Below are 11,916 nucleotides of genomic sequence, written 5' to 3' on the forward strand. Positions count from 1 at the left end.
CAGCCCCAGTCATCCCAACGGATGAGAACTCCCTCTATCGCTCACTCTCTCTGCCTCTCAAATACATGATTGGCGATTGCTTTTTAAAAGACAGAAATGAAAAGTGTGATTCAAACAAAAGAGGAGTGGTGCCATTATGGTGTATCTCTATGCTCTGGGTAGAATGTCTCCCCAGGAAAAGACTTTTCATAGAAGTTTTAAGGAAGGGAGGGGGCAAAGTGTGTGGGCCTGGGGAAGCCCGTTGCAGGCAGAGAACTCAGTAAGCTCCAGAGTTAGGCAGGAGCATCCTTAAAGTGTTAGGGAAGCAGCCAGGAGGCCAGTGTGGCTGGAGTAGGGTGGATGAGGAAGAACAGGAAGAGGTGGGCCAGTGTGGTGGCTCACCTAGCTAATCCTCAATCCTCTGCTACAAGTGTCAGCATCCCATATGGTCACCGGTTCATGTTCCAACTGTTCCACTTCCCATCCAGCTCTCTGTTTAAAGCCTAGGAAAGCAGTCAAAGATGGCTCAAGTCCTTAGGATCTTGTACCCACATGAGAGACCAGGAAGAAGTTCCTGGCTCCTGGATTGAATCGGCTCAGCTTCTGTTGTGACCATCTGGGGAGTCTCAGCAGGTGGAACTTATCTCTCTCTCTCACTTTGTAAATCTGTCTTTCCAATAAGAATAAACAAGTAAATCTTAAAAAAAAAAAAATGGGAAGAGGTGGCACCAGAGAGGTTGAGGGGGGCCAGATTACTCCAGCCCTCTGTAAGAAGCTGTGCTTTATTCTAGATGAGGACAAATCACACTTTATGCCTTGGGATCTGCTGGAAGATCGTCTGGCTGCTGTTTGTAAGAGGGTGGGAGTAGGCTCAATTTAGGAGCTCATACAAATAAAGCAAGAAGGCACAGTGGCTGGGTGCAGGAAGTAGGCAGAAATGGTTGGATTCTGAGTGTCTCTTAAAGGTCAGGCTGACAGGAGTTGCTGCTGGAAACGGAGAGAGAGGAGTCAGGAAGTTTCCAAGGCCTGAGCCTGGAGAAGGAGTCAGTGGCCACTGGCTGAGATGAGCACATACCACAGCAAGAACAGGCCTCACAGGCAGAGAGGGCTAGGAGGTACCCAAGTCGAGATGCTAAGGCAGTAACCCGACACATAAGACCAGAGCTGAGGCAGAGCAGGTTAAGCCTCTACCTGTGCCACTCATGTCCCATATGGGCATTGATTCAAAAGCAAGCAGTTCTACTGACAATCCAGTGTGGCCCTTGATAAAGTATCTGGGAAAGCTGAGAAGGATGACCGAAGTTGCTGGACCACTGTCCTCACTTGGGAGACCCAGAAAAAGCTCCAGGCTCCTGGTTTTGGCCTGATTTAGTGCCAGCCATTGCAGGCATTTGAGAAGTGACCAGCAGTTGGAAAGCTCTCTGTCTCTCCTCCTCACTCTGTGACTCATAGACTTGAACTGTCACAGGAGGAGAGGCAGGCACTGGGCCAACAGTGATGAGTTGGTGGGCACCTGAGAGCCTGGCCGTGATCACCATGGGTAGGAACAGAGGGGCCTTGAGCCAAGAACTGGGACACTGTCTTTTTTTTTTTTTTTAAGATTTGTTTTAATTCGAAAGGAAGATTTATAGAGGGAGGGAAAGACAAAGATCTTCCATCTAGTAGTTCACTCCCCAAGTGGCTGCAACAGCTGGAGCTGAGCCAATCCAAAGCCAGGAGCTCCTTCTAGGTCTCCCATACAGGTGCAGGGACCCAAGGCTTTGGGCCATCCTCGACTGCTTTCCCAGGCCACAAGCAGGGATCTGGAAGGGAAGTGGAGCAGCCAGGATATGAACAGGTGCCCATGTGGGATCCTGGTGCATGTGAAACAAAGACTTTAGCCACTAGGCTACCATACTGGGCCTGGGACACTCTCTTTTACTCAAGTGAGCGAGGGGCATCCAGCAAACGGGCGGAACCACCAGTGGGCAGCGAGGCAAAGGCGGAAGGAAAGAGAGCAGCAGGCCCCGTGAGTGGGCCTTTGTGCATTCCCAGGCTCGCTGCAAGAGGTAAGCTATAAACAGAACAGCGTTCTAGAAGGCTAGAGGTTATGGTGGGTGTCTGGGCAAGAAGAACTTGTTCTCCCCAGCAAAAGGCTGGGGAAACGGCTCAGGTTTTCTTCAAGTTGGTCTGAGGATGGGCCGGGGAAGATGAGGGTTTTGCCTAATGAGCGCTTGCTTACCATGGGGAGAGAGTGAGAAGAACGCATAAGATGTGCTTCCTTCGGGCCCAGCCCCCAGAGAACTCTGCTCTGCTTCTCCTGGGAAAGATGCCAGCCCAAGATGGCCGGCCGAGTGTTCCTGCCAGGACCGTGTCCCCAGAGCAGAGAGCTGGCACTGGCAGCTCCACTGGGGAGTGGGGGGTGAGATGTGGGGAGGGGGCATTGAGAGTGTCAGTGCGGGAAAGGAGGGCTGGGTGCAGTTCCAGGAGAAGGGGATGGCCCAGATATCCACCTGCTGATACTTCGTGCAACAGCGGCTAGGGGAGGGAGCGCTTTCTCTGGACGGGTTTGACTGTCCTGGGTGTTTTTTCTAAACAATGGCAGCTGGTGCTGACTTGGGCATTTCCTGGAACCAACATAGCATTTGGTTCAGTGGAGTCCAATGAACTTGTAAGGCACCAGCTTTCCTCCATTGCTATGCCAAGGCTGCTCCTGCCTTCAGCCAACCAGCTCCTTCCCCCTGTTGTCTCTGCCACCCACACATGCCCTAGTCAGGCATCTACACTCATGGACCTTGGCTCCTGACTTGGTACTTGCCTCTCCCTCTCACACCTGCACCTTGTTCTGCCTGAGCTCAGTAACAACGTGAAGGATATATCCAATATCCTAATCTCACAATACCACACATCCGGGCCCTTTAGCCTAGCAGCTGAAGTCCTCACCTTGCATGCTCCAGGATCCCATATGGACACCAGTCCATATCCCGGCAGCCCTACTTATCCAGTTCTCTGCTTGAGGCCTGGGAAAGCAGTGGAGGACAGTCCAAAGCCTTGGGACCCTGCACCTGCATGGAAGACTCAGATGAAGCTCCTGGCTCCTGGCTTCAGATCAGCTCAGCTCCAGCCGTTGCAGCCACTTGGGGAGTGAATCATCAGACAGAAGATCTTCCTCTTTGTCTCTCTTCCTCTCTGTATATCTGCCTTTTAAATAAAAAATAAATAAATCCTAAAAAAAAAAAAAAGAAGAAGAAGAAGAAAGAAGAAAAGTTAATGGATTAACCTTATTGGTTGATGGGTTGGGATGGAGGCTTGAGCCAATGATGGGATCGGAAGGAGGATTGGGGTTGGGGAAGTGATCAGATTGGATTCAGCTGTTTGGGTAGAGGCCATGAAGCAGTCCTGGTGGGGGTAGGGGTGGACAGCAGGGTGTCCCTGCATGTCTCTGTCCCTACCTGGCCATGTGGCTGGCCCTCTGAACCTGCTCTGCCTTTCCCAGGTTCCACCAATTGCCGACTAACATGGCCACCTAGCCCTGCCCAGTGAGACTCCAAACCAGAAGTTCAAATCAGCCTTGCTGCCTAAATGGTTCCTCTTGGACATTTTAAAGTCATGAGAAGCTGACCCAGGCACATCTTCCCAACCAGTGTTCTGATTCTTCTACCGCCCTCATCCCTCTGGCCCCGCTGCTTGTTTTCTGCCAGTACCTTCAGCCCCTGGAATGTCCTCCTAATCCATCGAGCCGCCTTGTGCCTTGCTTCCTGCGTTACTCAGCACACACTACGGCCTGCTACCTCCTCCCCTTCCTGAACTCATTCCCCTGTGTGCTGGTCCTCCACATGGCCACACTGCAAAGCTCCACTTGCAGTTTATCTGCACACTGTACGTCCCTGTGCTCAAGAAAAATGTCACGACCACCCACTGGAGGAGACCAGTGTATCAGTGTCCCTAGGCAGCCACACTGTGGGGCATTCCACAAGCCTGCTGCTGCAGCTGCAGCCCACTCTGCACAGCAGACCTCATCATGATTCCATGAGAAAAGAGAGGCAATCAGCAACACCTAGCCAGCCTCCCTTCGCTCTAGGCTCTGGGCTCACTGCTCTATAATCGCGCCCTCTTGGCTCTCCTTCCAAGGCCCATCCACTGCCAGCTCCCTAGAAGCCTGACTCCACCCACTACCTTCTCTGCGGCAATTTCAAGTCCTCCTTCACTTCTAGTTTTTTCCCTTCAAGTCCATAATCTGCGCTCAGAATGTCTATCATAAAAGTTACATAAAGGGCCTGGAACAGTAGCTCAAATGGCTAAATCCTCTTACCTTAAAGCACCAGCATCCTATATGGGCACCAGTTCATGTCCTAGCTGCTCCACTTCCCATCCAGCTCCCTGCTTATGGCCTGGGAAAGTAGTGGAGGACAGCGCAAAGCCTTGGGATCTTGCACCCCTGTGAGGGAACTGGAAGAAGCTCCTGGCTTTGGATTGCCTCAGCTGCGGCCATTTGGGGAATAAATAGTGGATGGAGTATCTTTGTCTCTCCTCTCTGTAAAATCTGCCTTTCGAATAAAAATAAATAAATCTTTAAAAATATATATAAATAGGGCCCGGCGGCATGGCCTAGCGGATAAAGTCCTCGCCTTGAACACCCCGGGATCCCATATGGGCGCCGGTTCTAATCCCGGCAGCTCCACTTCCCATCCAGCTCCCTGCTTGTGGCCTGGGAAAGCAGTCGAGGACAGCCCAATGCTTTGGGACCCTGCACCTGCGTGGGAGACCCGGAAGAGGTTCCTGGTTCCTGGCATCGGATCGGCACGCACCGGCCCTTTGCGGCTCACTTGGGGAGTGAAACATCGGATGGAAGATCTTCCTCTCTGTCTCTCCTCCTCTCTGTATATCCAGCTTTCCAATAATAATAAAATCTTTAAAAAATATATATATATATATATATAAATAATAAAAGCAACACATAAAACCCAATTCCAGGAGTCAGTGTTGTGGCACACTGGAGCAAGCCATTGCCTGAGTCGCTGGCATCCCACATGAGGGCCAGTTTGAGACCTGGCTTTTCCACTTACAATCCAGCTCCCTGCCAACACCTGGGAAAGCAGCAAAGCACGGTCCAAGTGCTTTGGATGCTGCATCCACATGGGAGACCCTGAAGAAGCTCCTGACTCTTGGCTTTGACTTGGCCCAACCCTGGTAATTGTCATTTGAGGAATGAACAAGCAGATGGAAGATATCTCTCTCCCTCTCTCTCTAATTCTGCCTTTCAAATAAATAAATAAATAAATAAATAAATAAATAAACTTTTTTGAAAATTTTCATCATGTCCCCACCCGAGCTGCCCTGCCACACCCTCACCTTCCTTTCACACCTAACTGCTTAAAGGAGGGATCTGAATCGGCACCTTGCGGTGGGGAGGTGAGGAGCTGTGTCATTCCTTGCTGTCCAGCTGCTCACAGTTTGGTCTTCCCCCAGCTGCTTGACAAGATCTAAATCTCTTCTGGAAAGGTGAACACGGACACCTGGGTTCTGACCCCGCCTCTCTGATGCCCAACACTGTGTGACACCTTCCACCCCCTGCACTGGGGCCTCTATTAAACTCAAACTCAGGAATTTGACCTTTCATCTTATTTGCTTATGGCACGAAGAGGGTGGGAGTCTAACCCGGCTATGCTGTGTGGAGACGGGGTCTTAATAGAAGAGACAAGATTGGGCTGGACTATTAGGATAGAGTCACAGTGGCTTGGGAAGAGGAGACACGGGAGGACACACCTCCTGCCTCTTCCAGGGACCCCGATTCCTGCCCAGCCATGTTGTCCTTCCTTCCCAGCAGCTCCTCCACCTTCATCAGATTCCAAGCCAATGGGACAGCCAGATCCTGGACTTGAACTTCCAGAATGCAAGAGTCAAAACAGGCCTCTTTTCTTCCTAAGTGGATTTTCTCAGGTGTTTGTCTGTAGTCACGAGAGGCTGAGAAAGGCCGAGGGGTCAGAGCTTCTTGCCGGTGCTATGGCTTCCATATCCTGGAAAGCTCCTTTCTGCAGCCACTTCTTGTCTGTCCATTCCCCGTCCAGGCCCAGCCAGAAGGAGCCCTCTGGGCTTGCTGCTGCGCTTACTGCCTGCACAGCAGGACCACCTGGCACTGAGGCTACTGCACAATAGGGGCTCTTCCCTCATCTGCTTCACTTGGCCACACCCTCCTCCGTGCAGCTCACTGGCTCCAGGCTTGCAGGACACCACACCCCCTGGCTCCTCCATCACACTGTTCCTTTGACTAACTACTTCTCTACTTCCCCTGAAAATGTTGGGGGAATCCAAACTGCACCCTGGGCCCTTTGCTGCACTATGTTCACATCTTTCTAGCAACCTCCTTAGGGCCTCGGAGGCCATTAACACATTGCTGGCTGCCCATTTTCTACCTGAATCTCATCTCTCCCTAGGGCCTTGGAGGTGTCTAGCCAACTGCCTGCTCTGTGCCCACCCAAACATTAGTGAACAAACATCTCCAACGCAAGGCAGCCGGAAGAGAATTCTGGCTTTACCTCTCCAATGCTGTTCTCCCCTAGTCCTCTGTGTCTTCAAGGACAGCACCATCACTTGGCCCTTCATCTAGGAGGGATGTGGCCAGCTGCTGCCCTGGCTTGCTGGGGACTTGTCCTGTGTCCTGTGTCCTGGGAAAGCTCCCAATCTCTAGGCAGCCCAGCATGCTCAGTTAGCCTACCCAGGAGTCACCCTTGGTTTCTTTCTATTCCTCACATCCCACACCCAATCAATTGGATTCCCCTCCACATATACCTGAATCTCTCTCCCTCCACTGCCACCTGTCCAAGCCTCCATCACATCTAGGCCATCCCAAGATGTCAGTCTCCCTTCCTCCGTGCTTGGTTTGCTACCTGTTTCACACAACAGCCAGGGACCATTCCAAAGAGAAACGATAATGGTGGTCCCCACACCCCCACCAGTGACGGCTCCCCAGTGACACTTCAAATAACTTGAGATGTCCTTCTGGAAGCCCTGCATGATCTTGCTGGCCTGACTGTTGTCATCTCACAGTTCTCTTCCCACTCTCTCCTACCATTCACATCTGAAGTCAAAGTCCACCTTACCAGCCAGGCCCTTCCCAGCCACCATACCCAATGCTTTCTCATTAACTCCATTTCCTTTTGTGACTTCCCCAGGTGAGACAGGAGCTCCACAAGAGCAGAAACAGACAGTCTCACTCCAGCCTGTGTTCCTAGCCCTTGGCCTGGAGCCCAGCACACACGAACTGTTCTATAAATATTGACTGAGGACATGAAAATTCAGCATACAGGATGGGGCCTCTCTCTCTGTTTAGAAGTGATATTCCATCAACAGATTTACAGGCCCAGCTCTGCACTAGGCACTGGGCCCATATAATTAATAAGACTGGGAATTTATGGTCTCTTGGGAACCAGCTGCATGCATCCCTTCTAAACTAAACATGTGTAACAGATGTGCATCTGCCAGGAACAAGCGGGCAGTAAGTGGCTGGCTGTCCACCCACTGACCTGCAGTCATCACTGAACTTCCATGGCAACCTCCAGAGGGGCAGGAGGGGCCAAGGCACCGAGGCATCCAGGAAGGACCCCACTCCCAGCCTCGGCCTTCAGGGTTCTCTGAATGGTTGACAGCTGCCTGCATGTTGGGGAAAGAGTCAGGAAGAGAATTTAAGATAGAGGGTCCTGCGGGAGCCAAGCACTATGAGCAACTCACAGCAAATTCAGAGACATGCTCCAAGCCACCTCTGCCCAGGAGCTCCGCCTCTCCTCATCTCAGCCTCCCTGGCTTGCCCGCCTCCTGGGGACTCTTCAGCACCATCTCCCCTGGGCTGCCCACTCCAGGAACAAGATGCTAAGTGCGGGCAATCTATAGGAAATCAGCCAACTCTTCTCCTAGAATCCCCTATCCAATGACATCAACTCCCTCCTTGTCACCACATGTAGGGACACTGCTGTGCTTTGTCCTTCTCCATCCCTTGATCCGTGGCACCTGCCACAGACCCTGCCTCTAGAGTTCCAGCCTCCTGGCCCCTAATTGAATGGGTTGAGCCCATTCTTCATCCCTGTACTTCTGCAACACTCAACTTGATCTCCCACGACCCCATGACCTGTTCCACAAGAACCAGTCTGACCAGGCTAGCCTTTGTGGCTTGTCACTCTGAGTGACACAGATCAAATCCAGTAGTGTGGCATTCAAGTGCCCTCTTCTCCGGGCCCCACATAATACCCCCTATACTTCTCTTTACCCAAGACCTCTCTCAGCTCAGCTCTCAGCATCTTTGCTCTCTCCTCAATGTCTTCTTTAAGTTTTTTTTTTAATTGAAAAGTCAGATTTACAGAGAGAAGGAGAGACAGAGAGACACATGTTTCATCCACTGGTTCACTCCCCAAGTGGCTGTAATGGCCGGAGCTGAGCTGATCCAAAAACAGGAGCAAGGGGCCTCTTCCGAGTCTCCCACGTGGGTACAGGGTCCCAGAGCTTTGGGACAATCTCCACTGCTTTCCCAGGCCACAAGCAGGGAGCTTGGAAGAGAAGTGGAGCGGCTGGGATATGAATCGGCATCCATATGAGATCCCGGCATGTATAAGGCGAGGACTTTAGCCATTAGGCTACTGCACCACGCCCCCTCAGTGTCTTCTTAAACCCTCCCTCTCTGCCCTCCCTTTAAAGCGAATGCTCCTTCTTAAAATGTCCTGTCTCCCTTCTGTCTCACTGTCCTGAACAAGGGCCCTCATTTTCAAAATCTTTCTCAGCTCCCGCCAAATCCAAGGAGAAGGAACGAAGCATTTACCAGGCAAGCAGTGAGGCCCTGCAGTTAAAGGCAAGCACGGTGGAGCCAAAATCACTCCCAGTTCTCTGCCACTCCCGCCTTGTATAACCTGGAGGGTGACTACGCTGCAGGTCTTTCCTCTGTAACAGGGGATATATAAAATACCAGGGGAGTGGTGCTGTGTGCCAAATAAGCCCTAAGGATTTCTCATGTATTATCCAAATGCCCCCAACTGCTCTGAAGGCTAGCATGACCCAAAGCTTCCAGATGACCTAAGACTCGGGTAACGCAGTCCAGGGCATGAAGCTCGTGGAAATGGAAAGCCAAAATACCAGCCATCAAGTGTCTGGGCCAATACTTAGCTTCTCCTCCCCGGAAGGAAACCAGAGAGGTTCCACCTCCAAACTTACTTTTATTAATGTTACTCACCATTTGATCGAGCAATTCCACTCCTAGGTCTACTTTTTTTTTTAAGTGAAATCATATATCCAACATTTACATGCAATTTTTCTTTTTTTTTTAAAGATCATTCATTTCCATTGGAAAGTCAGATATATAGAGAGGAGGAGAGACAGACAGGAAGATCTTCCATCCATTGATTCACTCCCCAGGTAGCCGCAATGGCTGGAGCTGAGCCAATCCAAAGCCAGGAGCCCAGAGCCTCTTCCGGGTCTCCCACATGGATGCAGAGTCCCAAGGCTTTGGGCCATCCTTGACTGCTTTCCCAGTCCATAAGCAGGAAGCTGGATGGGAAGCAGTGCAGCCGAGATTAGAACCAGCGCCCATATGGGATCCCAGTGCATGCAAGGCGAGGACTTTCGCCGCTAGGCTACTGCGTCAGGCTCACCATGCATTTTTTCACAGTAGCCTTATTCATAATAACCACAAATCATAAACAGCAAATTATCCACTGAATGAAACAACTGTGGTATAATCACACAATGGAATGCTACTTGGCAGTAAAAAAGAATGAAACACTGATACACCCAACGGCATGACTCTCAGAAGATTTGTACTAATCCTACATGGGTGCCAGCTCCTGTCCTGGCTGCTCTGCCTCTGATCCAACTCCCTGCTTACAGCCTGGGAAAGCAGCAAGGATGGTTCCCAGGCCTTGTGCCCTGTACCCACATGGGCGACTTTGAGGAGACTCCTGGCTCCTGGCTTCAGACCAGCCCAGCTCTGGCTGTTGTGGTTATTGGGGAGTGAACCAGCAGATGGAAGATCTGTGTGTGTGTGTGTGTGTGTGTTCTATGTAACTCTTTCAAGTTAAAAAAAACTTAAGTATGGAGCAAGGGCTGCATACTGTGCATCTGATACCATGTCTATGAAATGCTAGAAATGCTGTTAAAAAGCAGACCAGGGTTAGGGTTAGCTGGCCGGAGGCTGGAAGTGAGGAAAAGGACTGAGGCCTGAAAGAACCAGGAGGAACATGAGGGTAAATACATGCTTTCTACGCTGATTACAGTGGTAGCTACATGACTGAACATGTCACCAAACATTCAATCTTATTCAATCTTACACTTTGGTAAAATCTATTGCTTTACATTTTTTAATGATTTATTTATTTATCTTGAAATTCAAAGTTACAGAGGGAGGGAGAGGAAGATGAGAGAGAGAAAACAAATCTTCCATCTGCAGGTTCACATTCCCTAGATGGCTGCAGTGGCTCTCACAGGGTTAAACCCCTGAGCGTCGCCTGGGTCTCCCATGTGGGTGCATGGGAGACCACCTTGACCACGTTCTGCTGCTCTTCCCAGGCCACTAAGAGGGGGCTGGACCAGAAGTGGAGCCCATGGGGGTGCTATTGTAGCAGACGGTGGTTTTACTGGCTATGCCACATGCCACAGCACCAGCAGGTGGGGAACCCACAGGAGGAAGGAAGTCATGGAAGTTGTTGCTTGAGACAAGAACAAGTGTATTGGGTCACTCACTCCAGTTTCTGTGCCCAAGAAGTCCCAATCTCCTGGAAGAGATGCTAGGGCAAACACGGTGACACTTCCATGCGCAATGGAGCAGTGATGAGCCGGGCTAAAGGCTGCTGCCCTCCTGAACACAGGGAGCATTCCACAGACTCCTAGCCAGAGCCGTCACCAGGGGAGCCTTTCAGGGTGCAGGAAGCCCTTTCAGGGTGCAGGAAGCCGGGGCCTGGACGAGACATCCCTGAGGCACCCAGGGGTCGAGGCTGGCAGGAGGGAGATGGGGCACACACTCCCACCTCCAGCCTTGGCCTCCCAAGCAGTGCCTTTCCTCCATTTCAATCCCTCACTCCTCCCCACAGTCCAGCCCTGCAGCAACACCTGGTTACACCCAGGGGCCACAGAACTTTCCACACACAGTCCTGGAGAGGTGACTCTGTCCAGGGGTAAACATTCAGGAAATATCTCCACCAGAAGTCAGGTGAAAACAAACAAAACAAAAAGAACCTTTTGGGGTCATTTCCAGTGGCCAAAAAAACCAAACTCCTGACTCTGATTAATGAGATAAAGCAGGAACAGCAGCCGGCATCAGACCACAAGCCTGTGCTTCAAAGCTGGCTGGTCACTGCAGGCATAGGGAAATTCACACATGCACAAACCAGGCCTTCCATGACATGTGCCTGGACAGTCCAGTCTCTCTCGCACATTTGTTGATTCCAGCCCTTTAGGAGCCAACACCAGCCTACAGAGGAGCTGGCTGGGGAGTTGTGTGCCCTGGCGTGTCAGTTCCAAGAAGGTGATTAGCAGTATCTGCAGGGACCTCTGCCCAAGAGCTCTCCATCTTCCCCCCAGGTCAGTCACAGGTGCCACAGGAAGTCGGCAGGTGGGCCACCACCCCGCACCCTCTCCCTCCCTCCTGCCTGAAATGACTGTCCTGATGCACAGAAATGGAATTCCAAGTGAGTGCTAAGCAAATAAGTATGTGAGATAAAGCCAAAGCCGTGTGACCAATGCTCACACACAGACCCAGCCCAGGCCCCTGCCCAGACCTCTCCACACGGCGCGCCCCTCCCAGCTGCTGAGTCATCAGATTCATTTTACATTCCCTCAGTAGCAGACCAGGAAAAAGCTGTTTCCAGACACGAATTGATTCTCCCACAAGGAACTGTTCTGGGCAGTTAGACAGGTGTAGTCACAGTGGGCCGGGCAGGCCTGGAGTGGGCAGGGCAGGGTTATCTCCAGCTTAGGAGAGCA

The sequence above is a fragment of the Ochotona princeps genome, chromosome 10, assembly GCF_030435755.1.
Source record: "Ochotona princeps isolate mOchPri1 chromosome 10, mOchPri1.hap1, whole genome shotgun sequence".
NCBI classification, from domain to species: Eukaryota; Metazoa; Chordata; class Mammalia; order Lagomorpha; family Ochotonidae; genus Ochotona; species Ochotona princeps.